Below are 19,455 nucleotides of genomic sequence, written 5' to 3'. Positions count from 1 at the left end.
AGTCTGGCCTATAATCCCAACGCTTTGGGAGGCCACGGTGAGAAGACCACTTGATCCCAGGAGTTCAAGACCAGCCTAGGAAACACAGAGAGACCAATCTCTACCAAAAATGTTTAAAATTAGCCAGGTGTGGTGGCACATGCGTATGGTCCTAGCTACTGAAGAGGCAGAGGTTGGAGGATCACTTGAGCCTGGGAGGTTGAGGCTGCAGTGAGCCATGATGGCAACACTGTATTCCAGCCCAGGTGACAGAGTGAGACCTTGCCTAAAAAAAAAAAAAAAAAAAAAAAAATTAAATTAAAAAATAAAAATTAAGAAAGTCCACTCTGAAAGCAACATAAGACTTTTTACTTGTTATAGATTTAACCAGAGTTAAGACCAGAAGTGACCAATCCATTTTACACACGAGCCACAGCAGGACTGAGGAGAGAGGAAGAGAAAACAGGAAGACTAGCAAGTCAAATCAATTATTTACTTAAAAGTCCACAGAGTACAGAGCACTATAAGATGTACAGTGCCAACATGCTCCACCCTTTCTCTGCTAGTCAGTACAGGCCACAAGATGAACACCAGAGTCCAATAACCAGCCAAATGCCAGGCAAAATGGCCTTACCAGGCTAGATGGGGTCAAACACATATATTTTTAACTCATAGTCAAAGAGGCTCAAGGAAGATATCAACAACTTAAATATTGCAGCAATATTAAGGAAAACAAGTCAAGGAAAATAAGGCTAGGAAAATGTCTGAATATACAGACATTGGGTCTTTTGAATGCACATTTACAGTAGTGTTGGGGACAGAAACAAGACAGGAAAAGTCTTAAAAAGTGAGTGAGTGTAAAAGCAAAAGCTGCATACAGAATGCCGTTTTAAAAATGTTTAGAAGTAAAAGGGCCGGGCGTGGTGGTTCACGCCTATAATCCCAGCACTTTGGGAGGCCAAGGTGGGTGGATCACGAGGTCATGAGATCGAGACCAACCTGACCAACATGGTGAAACCCCGTCTACTAAAAATACAAAAATTAGCTGGGTGTGGTGGCACGCGCCTGTAATCCCAGCTACTCGGGAGGCTGAGGCAGGAGAATTGCTTGAACCCAGGAAGCGGAGGTTGCAGTGAGCCAAGTTCACACCACTGCACTCCAGCCTGGTGATGGAGCCAGACTCCGTCTCAAAAAAAAAAAAAAAATGTTTAGAAGTAAAAGAAGAAAAAGATGGCAATAATTCAAAAAGATAAAAAGGCAGAAAATTTTTATTTGTTTTAGGATAGACAAGACCTCTGTATTTGTAGTCTGAAAAGAAAGACTCAATAGCGAAGCTGAAGATGGAAGAGAGAAAGATAACTGATGAGAGTGAGGTACTGGATACTAGAGAATGCAATGAAGAAGAAAACTGGTCCATGTACATCCTGGAAGTCATCAGACAAAAGCAAATAAAGTAATAAGACAAAAGACAAAAAGCAATAAAAATGGGGAGAGAACAGATGGTAAAGACTTTTTGAATAATCAGAAGCTGTGCAAAAATGGCAAAACAATGGTCTAGAGAGACAGTGAATGACTAGAACTACAATGATTGCTCCCCTCATCCAAGGAGTTGCAGAGTATTCAACCAATGAAACAGAAATAATAGCATTCATTACAGAAAAAGCCGTGTTTTCACTTATGGGTTAGGAGATGGAAGAAATATTGGAAGAAAAAAAATTAAGAACTTAGGACTTTGCTCACATTTGTGCACAGGTTCTACCAGACCCAGCAGAAACAGGTAGTAAAGGGACATCAAGAATGAGGTAGAAAAGAATGAGACTGAGCTTTTAAAATACTGAGGCAATAAGGCAGATGGAACTTTGAGATAACTTTTTACCAACAGTGAAGATGAAGAAGAGTAATTTAAAGAACTTTATGGCTGCAGAGGATGAGGGGAATGAAGACAAACATATCAAAAAACTGCTGGATACCACAGACAACAAGTCTTCAGCACTAACTAGCCCTAATTTTCAAGTGGACTCATCTCCAAAACCCACTTTCCCAGAAGCTGGACCTGAAATATCCTTTAATTTCATTTGCCAAGACTAGCAATTTGCTGAACTGTGTCAACAGTTTGTTTGTGTTTGTTTTTCGAATTGGACATTTGTTTTGAATAATGATTTGTTGCGTTCTACAAAGGCATAGGAGGGACATTCCCCAAAAGATAAATGAATGCCACATGACTAGAACTGGGTCTTCTATTTTTATTATTTAGAACTGGGTTATTTGTTTGTTTGTTTGTTTAGGCAGAGTCTCACTCTGTCACCCAGGCTGGAGTACAATGGTGCGATCTCGGCTCACTGCAATCCCCTGCCTCCCAGGTTCAAGCGATTCTCCCACCTCAACCTCCCAAGTGGCTGGGATTACAGGCACCTGCCGTAATGCCTGGCTAATTTTTGTATTTTTGTAGAGATGGGGCTCCACCATGTTGGCCAGGCTGGTCTTGAACTCCTGATCTCAGGTGATCCGCCTGCCTTGGCCTCCCAAAGTGATAGGATTACAGACATGAGCCACCGCACCCAGCCATAACTGGGTCTTCTCAGCCCCCTCTGCATGCTCAGACAGGATGGAAAAGGATAGATAACACCAGTTAATATTTAGTTAGCACTTCACTGATTCAAATTACTATCTAATCAATTAGCTCAACTGACCCACTCTTTATTCCTATTCTTATGATGTGTAATCCAAGGATAGAGGAGCAGAAAGAACATGGACTTTAAAGTCACTGATCTAGAATTCTAACTCTCCTGGTTCCCCCAGGGATATTTCTTAAATCTCTATGAGCTTCCATTTCCTCACCTGTAAAGTAGGAATAACAGTACCTATTTCATGAGGCAGTTGTAAAGATTAAAGTATAAGTCAAGTACCTACTACACAGTAGATGCTTAAGAAATGGTAGATAATGGCCAGGTGCAGTGGCTCACGCCTGTAATCCCTGCACTTGGGAGGCCAAGGCAGGTGGATCACAAGGTCAGGAGTTCAAGACCAGCCTGGCCAATACGGTGAAACCCCGTCTCTAATAAAGATACAGAAATTAGCTGGGCATGGTAGCACACACCTGTAGTCCCAGCTGCTCCGGAGGCTGAGGGAGGAGAATCGCTTGAACCCAGGAGGCAGAGGTTGCAGTGAGCCAAGATCACGCCACTGCACTCCAACCTGGGCAAAAAAGCAAGACTTAGTCTCCAAAAAAAAAAAAAGAAAAGAAATGGTAGATAAAATATTCCACATGTTGCAATGAAAAGAAATGGAAGACTATTTTAACTAATGTCATTATAAACTAAACCATCCAAGCTGAACCACAATTTATTGGTTACTGTTGTTAATACACACAGGGCAAATTATGTTAAACAAATCATAAAATAACAAATGTTTTCCAAAAAGTCCTCTCTACCTAACAGTTAACCTAACTAAGGATGACAGCATCTATTAAGGTATGATTTTCATAACTAGGAACTTATACAGTGTTTCACGGTTTGAAACGTACTGTGTTTTTTTCCAAATGATTACTTCCAAAATAAACTAAACTTTTAACTTCCAGCTTAATCCTGGGGCAATTTTAGAGAATCTCAACATCTCACAAATAAATGGAATTGAAAAAGCATATGGATATAATGCAGTCAGCAGAGAATCTGAGGGCAAAAGAGAGAGGCTATGGCTTGCCCCCTTTCCAACTTCAGTTAACTAATATCACAAATGTTCTTCAGTTCTACCCATTTCTTTCTTTATTTTTTTGAGATGGAGTTTCGCTCTTGCCCAGACTGGAGTGGAGTGACACAATCTGGGCTCACTGCAACCTCTGCCCCCTGGATTCAAGCAATTCTCCTGCTTCAGCCTACCGAGTAGCTGGGATTACAGGTGCCCACGACCATGCCCGGCTACTTTTTGTATTTTTAGTAGAGACAGGGTTTTGCCATGTTGGCCAGGCTGGTCTTGAACTCCTAGCCTCAGGTGATCCACCCGCCTCGACTTCCCAAAGTGCTAGAATTACAAGTGTGGGCCACCGTTCCCGGCCAATTCTACCAGTTTCATAAGCTTAAGAGCTATCTTCACTTTCTTTCCTTCTTTACGTTATTAAGTCTCATCTCTTCCTTCTCCAAAATCTCTCCAATATATTCCTTTTTCTTCCCATTCCACTTGCTAAATTCATGGCCTGCAGCACAATTTTATTTCTTTAAAAAAATTCCTTAACTGGCTCCCTTTCAGATAATCTATATAACACTTCTTGATTAATGTCATAATTCCAAGTTCATCAAGTCACTGCTCAAACTTGTAAACCTTCAATGATTCCCAAATGTTAGCAAGATCAGGTCCAAATTTCTCGGTATGACTGTTAAGACTGTTCATAATCTCAATGAGCATTACTTCACTAATCTTATCTCCTTCCTAGTCCATAATCTAAACTCTATCACTAGATCAGACAAGTATTCGAAGTTCCCATCAATAATACGTTTAATCTCTATCTTTGCCCTTGATTGGCTCTTGCCTAGAAAACTATCCCCTCATCCTTAATTTTCTCAAATACAAAAGAAAAAAATTTAAAAAGTAAAAGAAAAACAAAACCTTCTCTTTCCTTTCTGCCTCTTCAACCTCTATCCATCCACCACTGAAAAACTCTAGTCTAACCGCCTGCATGAAGCCCTCACAGACCACTTCAGCCTAAACTCATCTCAGTAAACTGTAACCTGTCATTTCAACATACACTATTAGCATAACAACAGACCTCCTAGGGCAGTCATTTTAGTCAATGGTATTTTCACCCAAGAATAGTAAATTTTTCATAAGGCTAAATTATTCAACATGAAAAACCCCTTTAATCTGAGATGATGCCCTTTCTCTTACCTGTTTTTGTTTTGTTTTGTTTTTAAGACAGAGTCTCAGCCAGTCATGGCACTTTGGGAGTTTGAGACCAGCCTGAGTGACATAGTGAGGTCTCGACTCTACTAGAAATAAAAAATATTACCCACGAATGGTGGTGCACACCTGTAGTCATCTCAGCTACTCAGGAGGCTGACATAGGAGAATCATTTGAGCCTGGGAGGTCGAGGCTGCAGCCCCCGCCTGGGCAACAGAGTGAGACTCTATCACACACACACAACCCAAATGCTCCTCAACTGGTCAATAAACAAACTATAATACATCTACACAATGGAATACTACTCAGCAATGTAAAGGAATGAGCTACTGATATATGCAATAATGTGGATGAACCTCAAAAATATGATGCTAAGTGAAATAAGCCAGACTAAAAGGCTACAGACTACAGACTACCACATACAGAACATTCTGGAAAAGGCAAAATGATAGGAATAGAAAACAACGCAGTGGTTGCCCGAGGGTAAGAATTGGGGTAGACTACAAAAGAGCAGAAGGGACTTTGAGGAGGTGATGGAACTGTGCAAAATCTTGATTGTGTTGGTGGTTGTTGGACAGTATACATTTGACAAAACTCACAGAACTTTGGGAGGCCACAGTGGGAGGATCATTTGAGGCCAGGAGTTCAACACCAGCCTGGGCAACAAAGCCAGACCCCCATCTCTACAAAAAAAAAAAGTTTTTTAATTACCAGGCATGGTGGCTTGTGCCTGTAGTCCCAGCTACTTGGGGAGACTGAGGTGGAAGGACTACTTGAGGCTGGGAGATTGAGGCTGGGAGATTAAGGCTGCAGTGAGTCATGATCACGTACTGCATTCCAGCCTAGGGAACACAGCGAGACCCTGTCTTCTTCTTCTTTTCTTTTTTTTTTTTTGAGACGGAGTCTCGCTCTGTCCCCTAGGCTGGAGTGCAGTGGCATGATCTCGGCTCACTGCAAGCTCCGCCTCCCGGGTTCACGCCATTCTCCTGCCTCAGCCTGCCGAGTAGCTGGGATTACAGGCGCCTGCCACCACGCCCAGCTAATTTTTTTTTTGTATTTTTAGTAGAGACAGGGTTTCACTGTGTTAGTCAGGGTGGTCTCGATCTCCTGGTCTCATGATCCGCCCGCCTCAGCCTCCCAAAGTGCTGGAATTCTTTTCTTTATTTTCCTTTTCTCTCTAAGTTACCTTATTATTTCCATATTATTTCTCCCTGCTCCATTAACTGTCCTCCCATCTATTTTTCCATCACATTTCTTTAAGATTCTGGTAGTCACTTTAAAACTGCCCTAGGATCTAGTCTCAAAACAAAATTCTAACATAATCATAAGTCCTCAAGTTTCTACAGAAAATATTTTCGCATATGTTGGAAAATGTCTAATTTTATCAAATTACACTAAGAATATATCATATTACACTCCATTACAGCTGTGGCAAGAAGCATAAAAACTGATATTCCTGATTTAAATCTACCAGGCACCATTACTTTGTTTACACACCCTAACTACATTTTGTAAATATCTCTATAAGAATCTTCTATATTTAACTAGCTTCTGTATTACTTCTGTAAAGTCTTCCATTTAATCAATCTTTTAAGTCCATCAAGATCTAAAAATGGCTTTCTTTCGATCCTGGGAAACATAAGACAATGTTGACCTCATTTACTTAGAGGGCAGTGCACAGTTCATAAAATCATTATGTGTTAAAACAATGTAATATTCAAGAGTAAACTCAAGGTAAAATCCTAGCTTGGCATTGACCTTGGGGCAAACCGATCTCACATCTTAGGGACTTAGTTTTTTCCTCTGCAAAATGAGAATAATAATAGTATTAATATCTACCCTAATGGGTTGCTGAAAAGAGATTAAATAAACACATAAAAAGTACTTAAGTACTGTAGCTGTCACATAGAAGTCAGCAACCGGTTTCATAATTAGTCCTCAATGACTAAGAATTCTTCGAAAAATCTGAATTATAAACTTAAATGGGCCAGGCGTGGTGGCGGGTGCCTGTAATCCCAGCTACTCGGAAGGCTGAGATGAGGGAATCACTTGAACCCAAGAGCCAAGATCGTGCCATTGCACTCACTCCAGCCTGGGCAACAAGAGTGAAACTCCATCTAAAAAAAAAATAAACACTTAAATGAGCTGCTCATTCACTGGTGAATCACTAAAATGGCCTAAATCAGATAAATACCCCCAGATAATTGGGAAAACAGCACATTTTTGATAAAGCTGTTCCAGGACTTAACCAAAAATTAACTCTATCTCAACATTTAACGTTACCAGTTAACTTGAAACTAGATGAAAACAGAGATTTATGTTTAGAAACAGAAAAAATGCTGTCAGACCAAGGTAAATGATACTATTTTTCTATTTGAGTTCTTCAGCATCTGTAAAAGCCTATGCAAATAAAGCCGGCCAGGCACGGTAGCTCACACCTGTAATCCCAGCACTTTGGGAGGCCAAGGCAGGCGAATCACTTGAGGTCGGAGTTCGAGACCAGCCTGGCCAACATGGTGAAACCCTGTCTCTACTAAAAATACAAAAATTAGCCAGGCATGGTGGCATGAGCCTGTAATCCCAGCTACTCGGGAGGCTGAGGCAGGAGAATCACTTGAACCCAGGGGGCGGAAGTTGCAGTGAGCCGAGATCATGCCACTGCACTCCAGCCTGGGCAACAGAGCGAGACTGTCTCAGAATATAAAAATAAAAAATAAAGCGTTGGAAAGTGGGCCATGAAAATACATTTCGCCCTTTAATTATACTTAAATTCGAATCTGTTCCTACACAGATTTGCCTGTCAGCAGATTAAAAATGTTCCTTTCTTAGACAAAATTTAACAATATTAATTTATTAACGTTATAAACAAAATCACAGTGACATTAATACAACCTAATGTTTTCATTAAGAGAATTCCAATTTAATCGTAATATGGGTTATATTCATACCATGATTTGTTTTATAGAGGGTTCAGCACTGAAAACAAGTGCTGTTATTCAATGGCGTCATCTTGGGAGGTAAGACCTTCCACGGATTGGGATGACTGGGATGGATTCCACGGATTGGGATGATTGGGATGACTGGGCGCATCCCAGTCCAATCGTGGCCAAGACTCAAAAGTTTTTTGACGTGCCATGTATAGGATTCTCAAAGACAAACCTCACACACACACAAAATCCTAGTCTCCACCTTTTAGAATAACATTTCATTTGTGACCAAAAACAATGCTGACCACTCACTTCATTCACCAGACTTTCCTATCTCCAAAAGGTAAATATAAGCACCTGCAAAATGAAGACTTACCAGAATTAAGAACACGCAGTATGCTCTAAAGACAAATTCAAAAGAAATATACCAAATATTTCAGAATCTGGAAATGTCACTAAAATAAATACATAACTTTCCAAGGCAGGGAGCAGTGGCTCATGCCTGTAATCCCAACACTTTGGAAGGCCGAGGTATGAGGATCACTTGAGCCCAGGAGTTGCACACCAGCCTGGCAACATGCCAAAATCCCATTTCTAACAAAAGATACAAGAATTAGTAGATGTGGTAGTGTGTGCCTATAGTCCTAGCTACTAGGGAGGCTAAAGTGAGAGGATTGCTAGAGCCCGGGAGTTCAAGGCTGCAGTGAGCTGTGATCATGCCACTGGAGTCCAGCCTGGGTAACAGAGTGAGACCCTGTCTCGATAAAAAAATAATAACTTCCCATTTGGAGAGTTCTGATGTTTGTTTTAAAAAAGCAGTCCCAGGCCAGGCACAGTGGTGCCCACCTATAATCCCAGCACTTTGGGAGGCTGAGGCAGGAGGATCATTTGAGGCCAGGAGTTCAAGATCAGCCTGGGTAACATAACAAGACCTGTCTCGCCGGGCACGGTGGCTCATGCCTATAATCCCAGCACTTTGGGAAGCCAAAGCAGGCAGATCACCTGAGGTCAGGAGTTCAAGACCAGCCTGGACAACATAGTGAAACCTCATCTCTACTAAAAATACAAAAATTAGCCCAGCGTGGTGGTGAGAGCCTGTAATCCCAGATACTCAGGAGGCTGAGGCAGGAGAATAGCTTGAACCCAGGAGGCGGAGGTTGCAGTGAGCCGAGATCGCACCACTGCACTCCAGCATGAGCCACAGAGCGAGACTCCATCTCAAAACAAAACAAAACAAAAATAATAAATAAATCTTGTCCCTACAAAAAAAAAAAAAATTTAATTAGCCAGGCATGCTGGCATGCACTAGTAGCCCTAGCTACTCAGGAGGCTGAGGCAGGAGGATTGCTTGAGCCCAGGAGTTCAAAGCTGTAGTGAGCTATTACTGAGCCACCGCACTCCAGCCTGGGCAACAGAATGAGAACCTGTTTCTTTAAAAAAAAAAAAAGGCAGTCATAATACCTTACAGTTGCCCCAGAGATGACTATGAAACTACATAGTAACAGAATTGGAAATGTGAAATATCATACCAGATCTGTGTAAAAGCAGTAAAATGATACTGAAAAGTAATGAAAAACAACGGAAATTGTCTAATTTAAACATTTAAACTCATACTTCTATTATATTTGCTTCCAGAGTACCCCTGAAGGCACAGTATTTAATATGGTTATTTATATCCACTCATCTTTTTATACTTAGTTCACCTTGGTTTGAATAAACTGGGATTTTCCAAAATAAAGACTTTCCATATTGTTTGTTGTTTTGTGAAATTTTTCTTGTAAAAGATGGGTTAGGCCGGGCACAGTGGCTCACGCCTGTAATCCCAGCACTTTGGGAGGCCGAGGCAGGCAAATCACTTGAGGTCAGGAGTTCGAAACCAACCTGGCCAACATGGTGAAACCCCATCTCCACTAAAAATACAAAAATTAACCGGGCATGGTGGCACACACCTGTAATCCCAGCTACTCGGGAGGCTGAGGCAGGAGAATAGCTTGAACATGAGAGGCGGAGGTTGCAGTGAGCCAAACTCACCACTGCACTACAGCCTCTGTCTCAAAAAAAAACAGAGCACTCTGTCTCAAAAAAAAACAAAGGGATGCTAACTACCACCTCACAAAATTATTGGGAAGACTGCCTAAGATCTATACCACCTAGCATAATAACTGGGCACAGAATAGGCAACTCAACATTAGTTCCTTTTCTTGGTCTTAAATTATTTAAGATTAAGAAAACACCTCATAATCAAGGAAGGCTAATTAACAATTCGCATTATTAATCACTGGTCAACGATGAACCTGTGTTTGCTGCCTTCTTCATACTCCAACCCATTCCCTTCCCAGCTCACTATTTCCAGCTTTTCAAACTTCAGTTACTATGTTTAGAAAAGTGATTTAATTTTAGAAACCTGGAAAATTCTTCTAGGAGTAAATTCTTCTAAGAGTAAATTGAGCAAAACCTTAATCTGCCCCCAGGGGAATTCTGAGTAAAACAATTATTTCTGACAAAAGTAGAATTTTCTATGGGGGTAATTCAATTTAACCACATGACTACTACCAAAGTTGCAAACAAAGTGACAGAAGACAATCTGGAACATACCGTCCAGATTCCCCAAAAAGAAATGTCCTCCTAAAATCCAAACCCCTCCCTCCCTAATTTGAGGTAGTCAAATCTTATTAGGTGATCTGAATTCTCCAGGCTCTGACACCAGTCCAGCTCCTTAGGCCAGAACTGCAGCCGTTTGTAAAAGAAATACCCTGAGCAAACCCCACCCCTCAAAACATCCCCAAAAGGCAGCGAGGTCCAGAGAGTATCTTCTCCAACGACACCAAGGGCTCGGCAGCGCAATCCTTCCCCCAAGGTCATTCAAGTCAGTGAAGGTGCTACGGTAGAGCTGCAGGCAGTCTCAGGTCTTCTGGAAATGACACTGTAGGGGTTTTGGGGGTGCCTATTCTCTTCCCCTCTCCCACCCGCAAGGGTGAGCACTAGCCTCGGCATTTCCGAAACAAGCCACAACAAGCTCTGCAGTGTTAGGAAAGGGGTTGACGCGATGAAGAAACAGATGCTCCAAAGCAAGATGTCTTTCTCGGCTCGCTGAGGCTCCTCCAAGGTTATGCACAGAAACCGCAGCCACCTCCAAGAGCTCTAAACCGGGCTCCGAAGCCCCAGCGCGGCCGCTCCGGGTCGCCAGCTTCCCTGCAGGCAGGCTCCGCAGCCAGAGGCCGCCAGCCCCAGAAACCGCACTTCATTCCTGCGCTCCGGGAAGCCATGGCTCCTTCCCCGCCCGGGCCGCTGGGCAGGGGCTGGGGATGCGCTGGGAGGCGGGCCCCGCGCTGCGGAAAGTTCACCACGGCGGGCGGGGGGAGGCCCCGGCCCCGCTCGCCGGCGTCCCCCTGCAGATTCCACCATTAATTAGTCCTAAGGACTGTCTACTGGCAACATAAACAAAGCGAATGTCTCGAATTCCTTCCCGGCCCAGCGGTCTGGCTGCCAGAGCAGCAGAGCGCCTGGGACACTGGCCGGCGCGGCCGACAGCTGCGCCGGCCGCGGGACCCCCTCCCCGCCCGGCCCGCGCCCGGCGCCCCGCGCCCGCAGCTGGCCCCGCACGCCGGCCCGACGCGCTCCCAAACCGCCCTCCTCCTCCTCCTGCTGGAGCTCCCGGACCCTTCCTGTCTGATCACTTCCTTCCTCCGGTGCCCGCCGGGCCCCGCGCAGCCCCCTCCCCGGCCGCCTCGTCGCCCCCCGCCCCAGTCCGGCCCGCGCCCCCTCTCCCAACCCCAAACTGTACCCCCGAAACTCTTCGCCGCCCCCTCGAAAACGTCTCCTCCGCGTCTCTGCCCCAAACATTTCTCCTCAGTCTCGCTCCCACCAAGAAGTCTCCTCAGAACCTTCCCTCCCCCTCCCGAGGAAAAATCTCCTCAGTCTCTTCCTCCAACTCCACAAACATGTGCCGGGTCTCGCCCCAAAAGGTCCCCTCCTGAGCCCTCCCTCCAAAATCCATTCCAACTCTTCCCCAACTCCACACCCCCATTCCTCCTCGGCTGCGCCCGCGGTTTCTTCTGCCCCGTGGCCGCGGGTGCCCCGACCTCACCCGGGACCGGCCTCCCAACCCCGCCGCCCTCCGCTTCCCGCGCCCGTTCCAGCCCCCCGCGCCGCGCTCCCGCCGCCGCCTCACAGACCCTCACCTCGGCGGCCCGGAACCGCGCTCCCGCCCGCGGACGGCTCCGGCGCTCAGCTGCCAGCGACCACAGCCTCCTCTGGCCCCGCGGGACTGACAATGAGGGGCGGGGCCGGATGGTGACGTCAGCGTTCTGAAAGGCGGGGTCTTTGCGATGGGCGGGGTTGGTCTGCAGGCCCCGCCCCCTCCGTCCTGTTTTTTTTCGCTACCCAGGACTTAGACTCCACCAGATTTTTATTGCCTCCGTAGCTAGGGCCTGTGCTAGGCGTCCTGGGAAATCGAAATGGAAGACAAGACTTCTCGATTTCAGGAGGGACGCTTTCGGCCCGCGTGGTGGCTCAAGTCCGTAATCCCACTTTGGGAGGCTGAGGCGGACGCATGGCTTAAACTCAGAAGTTCGAGACCAGCCTGGGCAACATGGCGAAACCCCATCTCTATAAAAAATACAAAAATTAGCCGGGCGTGGTGGCGCGCGCCTGTAGGCTAAAGTAGGAGGATGGCTTGAGCCCGGGGAGATCGAGGCTGCAGTAAGCCGTGATCGTGCCACTGCACTCCAACGTGGGTGACAGAGTGAGACCCTGTCTCAAAAGAAAAAAAAAAAGCAGGGCACTCTCAGTAGGGTTGTGAGGATTAAATGAGATAATCAATGGAAAGGTGCTTAGCCTAGAACCTGATATGGAATAATCACTCAACAAATGCTATTTCTATTACTCCGCAAATGCAGAGAAGGAACTCAGCTCAGACTCGGGAGGCATGGGTTCCAGTCCCACACTGTGCTATTAATTCATTGTGTGATGCTAGACAAGTACTTTCCCATCTATGTTCCCGATTTTCATCTTCTTTAAAATGGGAAGGGGGAATAACCAGATGATCTCAAAATCCCCTCCCATACTTCTATGACATACTTCCTTTAAGTCTACTATCTAAAAGGCACCTAGTGCCCTGAGAAGTCAGGAGGAGGGCTTCGAAGACAGCCCAAGACCCACACCCAGCATAGTACAGGACACAGCCAGAGACTGCTCTCGCTGCGGATGCCCTCCCACACGCTGGCACACAGCAGCATTCACAAGCCAGGACACAGATAGGCTGAGGGCTGCTTCCTCTCTGACTACAGCAGCATGGTTGGTCTCTTGAGATATCTCTTGTGTAAGCTCTTTATTGCCTATGGAATAAAGGCCAAAGCCCTGGCCTGGTATGATCACTTCCTACCTTTACACACACAAACACACACACACACACACACAGTTTATCCAAACTTCTCTTAGCACACCCACTGCTTTCCCACATTTGACCCTTTGCTCAAGCTCTTCCCCTGCTGTCTCACCTCCCAGCTTCTCCCAGCCAGAAAGCAATCCTCCCTGTTCTGAATAACCAATAACATTGTGTTTAACCCTCACGTGGGCATGAACACTATAACTTATAAAGAAACGACCTCCCATTTGTTTCTTAGCACTTCCTGGAGGTCAGAACCCACATGTTTGTGGAGCTCAAGCTTTGATGCCAGAAAACCCTGGGATCATATGTTCTGGGGTCATAATAGCCGTCTCTGAGCCTGTCTTCTCATCTATAAAATGGGGATAATAATATAGTCTTGTGGTGTTTGTTTTAAAATTACCTAAGATACTGTATGGAAAACATCAGGCACAGTGTTCCACAAACAATATGAACAATATGATTGTCATTCTTATTTTCTTTCTTTTTTTTTTTTTTTTTTGAGACGAATTTTCTCTCTTGTCGCCCAGGCTGGAGTGCAGTGGCGCAATCTCAGTTCACTGCAACCTCTGCCTTCCAGGTTCAAGAGATTCTCCTGCCTCAGCCTCCCAAGTAGCTGGGATTACCAGCACTTGCCACCACACCTGGCCAATTTTTGTATTTTTAGTAGAGACGGTGTTTCACCATGTTGGCCACGCTGGTCTCGAACTCCTGACCTCAGGTGATCCACTCACCTCAGCCTCCTTAAGTGCTAGGATTACAGATGTGAGCCACTACGCCAGGCCCCTGTCATTCTTATTTTCAATAGTATTATATTGACCAGGCGCGGTTGCTCATGCCTGCAATCCCAGCACTTTGGGAGGATCAGTTGAGTCCGGGGGGCGGGGGTGGATCACTTGAGTCCAGGAGTTTGAGACCAGCCTGGGCAACATGGCAAAACCCCGTCTTTACAAAAAATACTAAAAATTAGCCGGGCCTGGTGGTGCCCGTGCAGTCTCAGCTACTCAGGAGGCTGTGGTGGGAGGATCCCTTGAACCTGGGAGGTGGAGGTTGCAATGAGCCATGATAATGCCACTGCACTCCAGCCTGGTGACAGATCGAGACCCTGTCTCAAAAAAAAAAAAAAAATATATATATATATATATATATAAAAAATTACTGTATGATTTATATATTTTTTTATATATATAATTACTATCATCAGTATTATTTCTAGTTATTAACACCACACAGCACCTCATGACAATCCACCTAATCATTTCATATGGAAGACTTTAGGGTCTTGAGAAAGGAAGAGGCTTGCTGAAAGTGGCCCTGCAAAGCATTCCCATTGGAATGGAAACCAGCACTCCAGTCTGCAGACCCCAGATGGATTCAGCAGAGTCACATCTGATGATGCCCCAGGGCATCTCTGCCATTCAGCATGCCTGCAAGCTGGGGTCAGCTTGGAGTTCTCTCTGAGAGTTCTTTGCAGCAGAGCTGACCCATTTCTGCTTTGTGCCTTTCTCCTCTCACCTTCTTTACAGAGACGTGGATCTGTGTTAAACTGCCCTTGGCATCTCTGCAATCCTCTAGGAGAACTGCAATGAGGCACTGGGCATTTCTAGAGCACTGGCCTGTGGAAGGAGGGGAGGAACTCTGGGGTTCTGATTAATTTCCTATGCTGCAGGCAGGCACATGGGTGTCCTGAAATGCCTGGCTCGGTCCTCAAAGGCCCCTAATAAATTATAGCTTATTTTTAGAAAAAATATTCAAAAACACCACTTCCCATGAAAAGTAATCATGGCTGTAAGATTGCTGGAGGCAAAGTAAGGGCCTTTACTGAGTTGCTCCTAAGGGCTAAAGCTGATTCCAAGTACCACAAACCCTTAGAAGGAAGAACCCAGGACATACAAGGGAGGTTCTGAAGAAAGAACTTTCTCCCCAGGACCCATGAGCTCAGCAACCACTTATTGATTTATTCATAGCAAAAGCTTTGGCACAGGAAAGATCAGGATTCAAAACCCAGCTCTGCCACTTACTAGTTATGTAATCTTGGGCTTTTAGGTCTCTGCACCTCAGTTTCTCATCTGCAAAATGGAAATAATAATACTACCTTTCTCACACAGTGCCTGTGAGGGTTAAACATGTGAAAGAGCTGAGTTCAGAGCCTGGCACCTAGTTCATGCCAGGATATAGTGGTTGCTGTTACTATTTGAACAGGTCCTCATCCTCCCAGCAAGACCTCCCATATGCTGGACACTGGACTGGAAGTAGAGCTAAATAATAGCCCTGCCCTCAAGAAGCTCCATTAGTAAAAGGAAAGGAATAGATTTGTAAGATTGGACAATAAAAGCTCCCTATTGGGCATTGTTAAGTGAAAAGAGTAAGAGTAAGTTGCCGAATTACAAGTGTAGTAGGATCCTGTAGTTATAATTTGTAATATATGCTTAGTATATGCATAGAAAAATATGGAGACTATAAAGAACTACATAGGCCAGGCGCAGTGGCTCACACCTGTAATCCCAGTGCTTTGGGTGGCCAAGGTGGGAAGATTACTTGAGACCAGGAGTTTGAGACCAGCCTGGGCAACATAGTGAGACCCCTGTCTTTACAAAAAAAAAATTATTATTATTATTATTATTATGTTAGACAGAGGTCACCCTCTGTCGCTCAGGCTGGAGTGCAGTGGCACGATCTGGGCTCACTGCAACCTTTGCCTCCCAAGTTCAAGCGATTCTCCTGCTTCAGCCTCCCGAGTAGCTGGGATTACAGGAATGACCCACCACACCAGGGTAATTTTTGTATTTTTAGTAGAGACGGGGTTTCACCATGTTGTCCAGGCTGGTCTCGAATGCCTAGGCTCAAGCGATCCTTTAGCTTTGTCCTCCCAAAGTGCTGGGATTGCAGGCGTGAGCCACCATGCCTAGCCAAAATTTTACTTATTTATTTATTTTTATTTTAATTTTTTTTGAGACAGAGTCTCGCTCTGTCGCTCAGGCTAGAGTGCAGTGGTGCGATCTCGGCTCCGCCTCCCGCATTCAAGCAATTCTCCCGCCTCAGCCTGCTGAGTAGCTGGGATTACAGGCCTGCGACACCATGCCCGGCTAATTTTTGTATTTTTAGTAGAGACAAGGTTTCACCATGTTGGTCAGGCTGGTCTCGAACTCCTGACCTCATGATCCGCCCACCTCAGCCTCCCAAAGTGCTAGGATTATAGGTGTGAGCCACCACCAGGCATGGTGGCTCACACCTGTGGTCCTAGTTACTCAGGAGGCTGAGGAGGGAGGATTGCTTGAGCCCAGGAGTTGGAGGCTGCAGTGAGCTATGATCTCTGCACTGCACTCCAGCCTGAGTGACAGAGAAAGACACTGTCTCTAAAAAATAAATAAATAAAAAAGAGCTAAATAGAGAACCTTCAGTTTTTTTCTTTGTTTTTGCTTTGCTGAGTTTCATTTTGTTTTTGTTTTTTCTTTTTTTTCTTTTTTTTTTTTTTGAGATAGAGTCTCACTTTGTCATCTAGGCTAAAGTGCAGTGGCATGATCTCGGGTCACTACAACTCCACTTCCCAGGCTCGAGTAATCCTCCTACCTCAGCCTCCTGAGTAGCTGGGATAACAGGTGCCTGCCAACACGCCCAGCTAATTTTTTTTGTATTTTTGGTAGAGACGGGGTTTCACCATGCTGCCCAGGCTGGTCTCCATCTCCTGAGCTCAAGCCATCCACCTGCCTTGGCCTCCCAAAGTGCTGGGATTACAGGTGTGAGACACTGTGCCCAGCCTGCTTTGCTGTTCTGTGTGTGCATATAGTGAGAACTTTCAAAAAAGACTTTGCTATGGAGGGGAAAGGGGGTAAAAACACAGCTACAAGGTATACCAGCAGTGGGCACCTGAGCCATCTGTGCATACTGCAATAGAAAGTTCCACAGATCCCATCTCCTCCTTCGTGGGGATCCAAGAAAGCCCACGCCGAGACAATTTTCGCTTTCTCCCCTGACCCTAGCCCTTGGTTGCATTTGAACTTTCAATGCTACAAGCCAAAAGTAAGACACCTAATAGAAGTCTCAGGAATCATGACAAGGCCAGGACAAGACTTTTAAGCAGGGAGAATTTCTTTTTTGTCCCTGTCTGTATTAGTCAGAGTTCTCCAGAGAAACAGAACCGATAGGAGTATATATATATATAATTTACTTATTATGAGAATTGGCTCACAAGATTATGGAAGCAGAGAAGTCCCACAATTTGCCTTTTGCAAGCTGGAGAACCAGAAAAGATGGTGGTGCTAAGAATGGGGGTTTGTGGGCAGAGAAGTGCTGGTGTAAGTCTCAGAGTCCAAGGATCTGAGAACCAGGAGCTCCAATGTCCAAGGGGAGGAGAAGATGGATGTTCCAGCTCAATGAGAGAGAGCAAATTTTCCTTCCTCCTCTTTTTTGTTCTGTTGGGCCCTCAGTGAATTGGATCATGCCCACCCACATTGGTGGAGGCAATTTTCTCTACTCAATCTACCAATTCAAATATTAATATCTCCTGGAAATACTCAGAGATAATGTTTTACCAGCTATCTGGGCATCCCTTAGCCCAGTCAAATTGACACATAAAATTCACCATCACACTGTCCTATGCCCCTTCCACACCTTCCAAAGAATCACAATATGTCAGCACCTTGTGTCTACCATGTCTAAACTTGCACTTTCATTTTCACTCATTATATCTTTCTGCAACTTAATTTTTTACAAGTAGCAGTATTACTGTGCCATCAGAAAAAAAGGCAATAAAGATATACATAAAAAGAAAGCTAACGAAGCTGGAGTTGGCTCACTTTTGCTGGTTTGCAAACAATAAATGATTACCCAGTATGATTGAGGCCAGTGCAAAGTCCGCCAAGAATCATAGAAAGTCAGAATAGGAAGGAATAAAATAGCCCTCAATTCTCCTATCATCCCCAAAATGGCATGATTTTAAGTTCCCTCTATTCCTTTGCTCCCTCATGTTTCAGGGCAACCATTACTACATGCATTTCATTCATTCATTCATTCATTCATTCATTCATTCCACAAACATTTATAGATCCTTTATTCTGAACCAAGAATCATGCTGGGTACTTTACATATACTACCTCTTAAAGGTTATAGGGGTCATTATTGCTAGTATATTGCATATACTATCTCTTAAAGGTTATAGGGGGTCATTATTGCTATCTTGCAGACTGGGAAAATAAGGCTCAGACAGGGAAAGTCACTTACTGGTCACACATCTAGTAGGATCTAAACCAAGACATGTGCAACACCAAAGCCCAAGTCTGGGAGGAAATGGGCTGTATTCCAAAGCAAATAAGCTATGCACTCAGGCAGCCATTATTGGCTGGGTGGCTTTGGGCAAGTCATTGAACTCTTCTCAGCAGCAGTTTTCCCACCTCTGCAGAGTAAGTGTATACCCACCTATTTCATGTAAGCTAAGTGCTTTGTAAATCGTAACACATAATACAAAGGAAAGGCATCTCAGCTCTTCAGGGACTAGGTCTCACTCATCTTTGGATCTTTTGGTGCTTTTCCCCCTAGTGTTTGCCTCCATTAGTGTTCATCCCCCATTAGCGCAATTAGGACAGTCTTCCTCGCATGCATCTTATTTCCCCCTCCAGCCTGGGACTTCCTCGACCACAGGAATGATGCTTATTACTTTCTGATCCCTTTCTGTCCCTAGTACAGTGTCTGGCCTGCATCCCTCCATTCCTTTACATTTTAATTTATTTCATAAGAAATGGCTGAGTGCTTAAGATGTGCCAGGCACTACACAGACTCTAATACAGCAAAAGTCCCAAGTTTCCTGGACTGGAGGAGTGGAGAAACAGGACAACATTAAACACAATTACTTAATAACAATTTCATTAAGTGCTGCAAAGAATCAGGTGATATGCCAGGAGGGATTGGGGGATGCAGGGTGGGGACCTAACTGAATTGAGGAGCCAGAGAAGGCTTCCTAGAGGAGGTGGCCTGGAGGCTCAGAGAGGGTAAGGAACATGCTCAGGGTCACACAGCTGGTAAATGGGAAAACTGGGATTTTAACCCAGGAATGCCTGAGTCCAAAGCCCATACTCTACTAGAAAACACTGTCTTTTATTTCCTCCACCTTTTACTTCCTTGACTTTTTTTTTTTTTTTTTTTTAGATGGAGTCTTGCTCTGTCGCCCAGGCTGGAGTGCAGTGGTATGATCTGGGCTCACTGCAACCTCCACCTCCCGGGTTCAAGTGATTTTCCTGCCTTAGCCTCCCGAGTAGCTGGGATTATAGGCGTGCGCC

At 44.9% G+C, this 19,455-nt stretch overlaps 1 pseudogene; it reads right to left on the bottom strand.

Annotated features, from left to right (window-relative positions):
- Positions 1–19,455, bottom strand: part of LOC134737843 (rootletin-like) — a 68,939-nt pseudogene that overhangs the window by 38,996 nt on the left and 10,488 nt on the right.

This window comes from Pongo pygmaeus, chromosome 1 (assembly GCF_028885625.2).
Source record: "Pongo pygmaeus isolate AG05252 chromosome 1, NHGRI_mPonPyg2-v2.0_pri, whole genome shotgun sequence".
Classification (NCBI taxonomy): Eukaryota; Metazoa; Chordata; class Mammalia; order Primates; family Hominidae; genus Pongo; species Pongo pygmaeus.
Note: the sequence above shows the minus strand (reverse complement) of the source record. Positions and strands in the feature narration are given on the sequence as shown.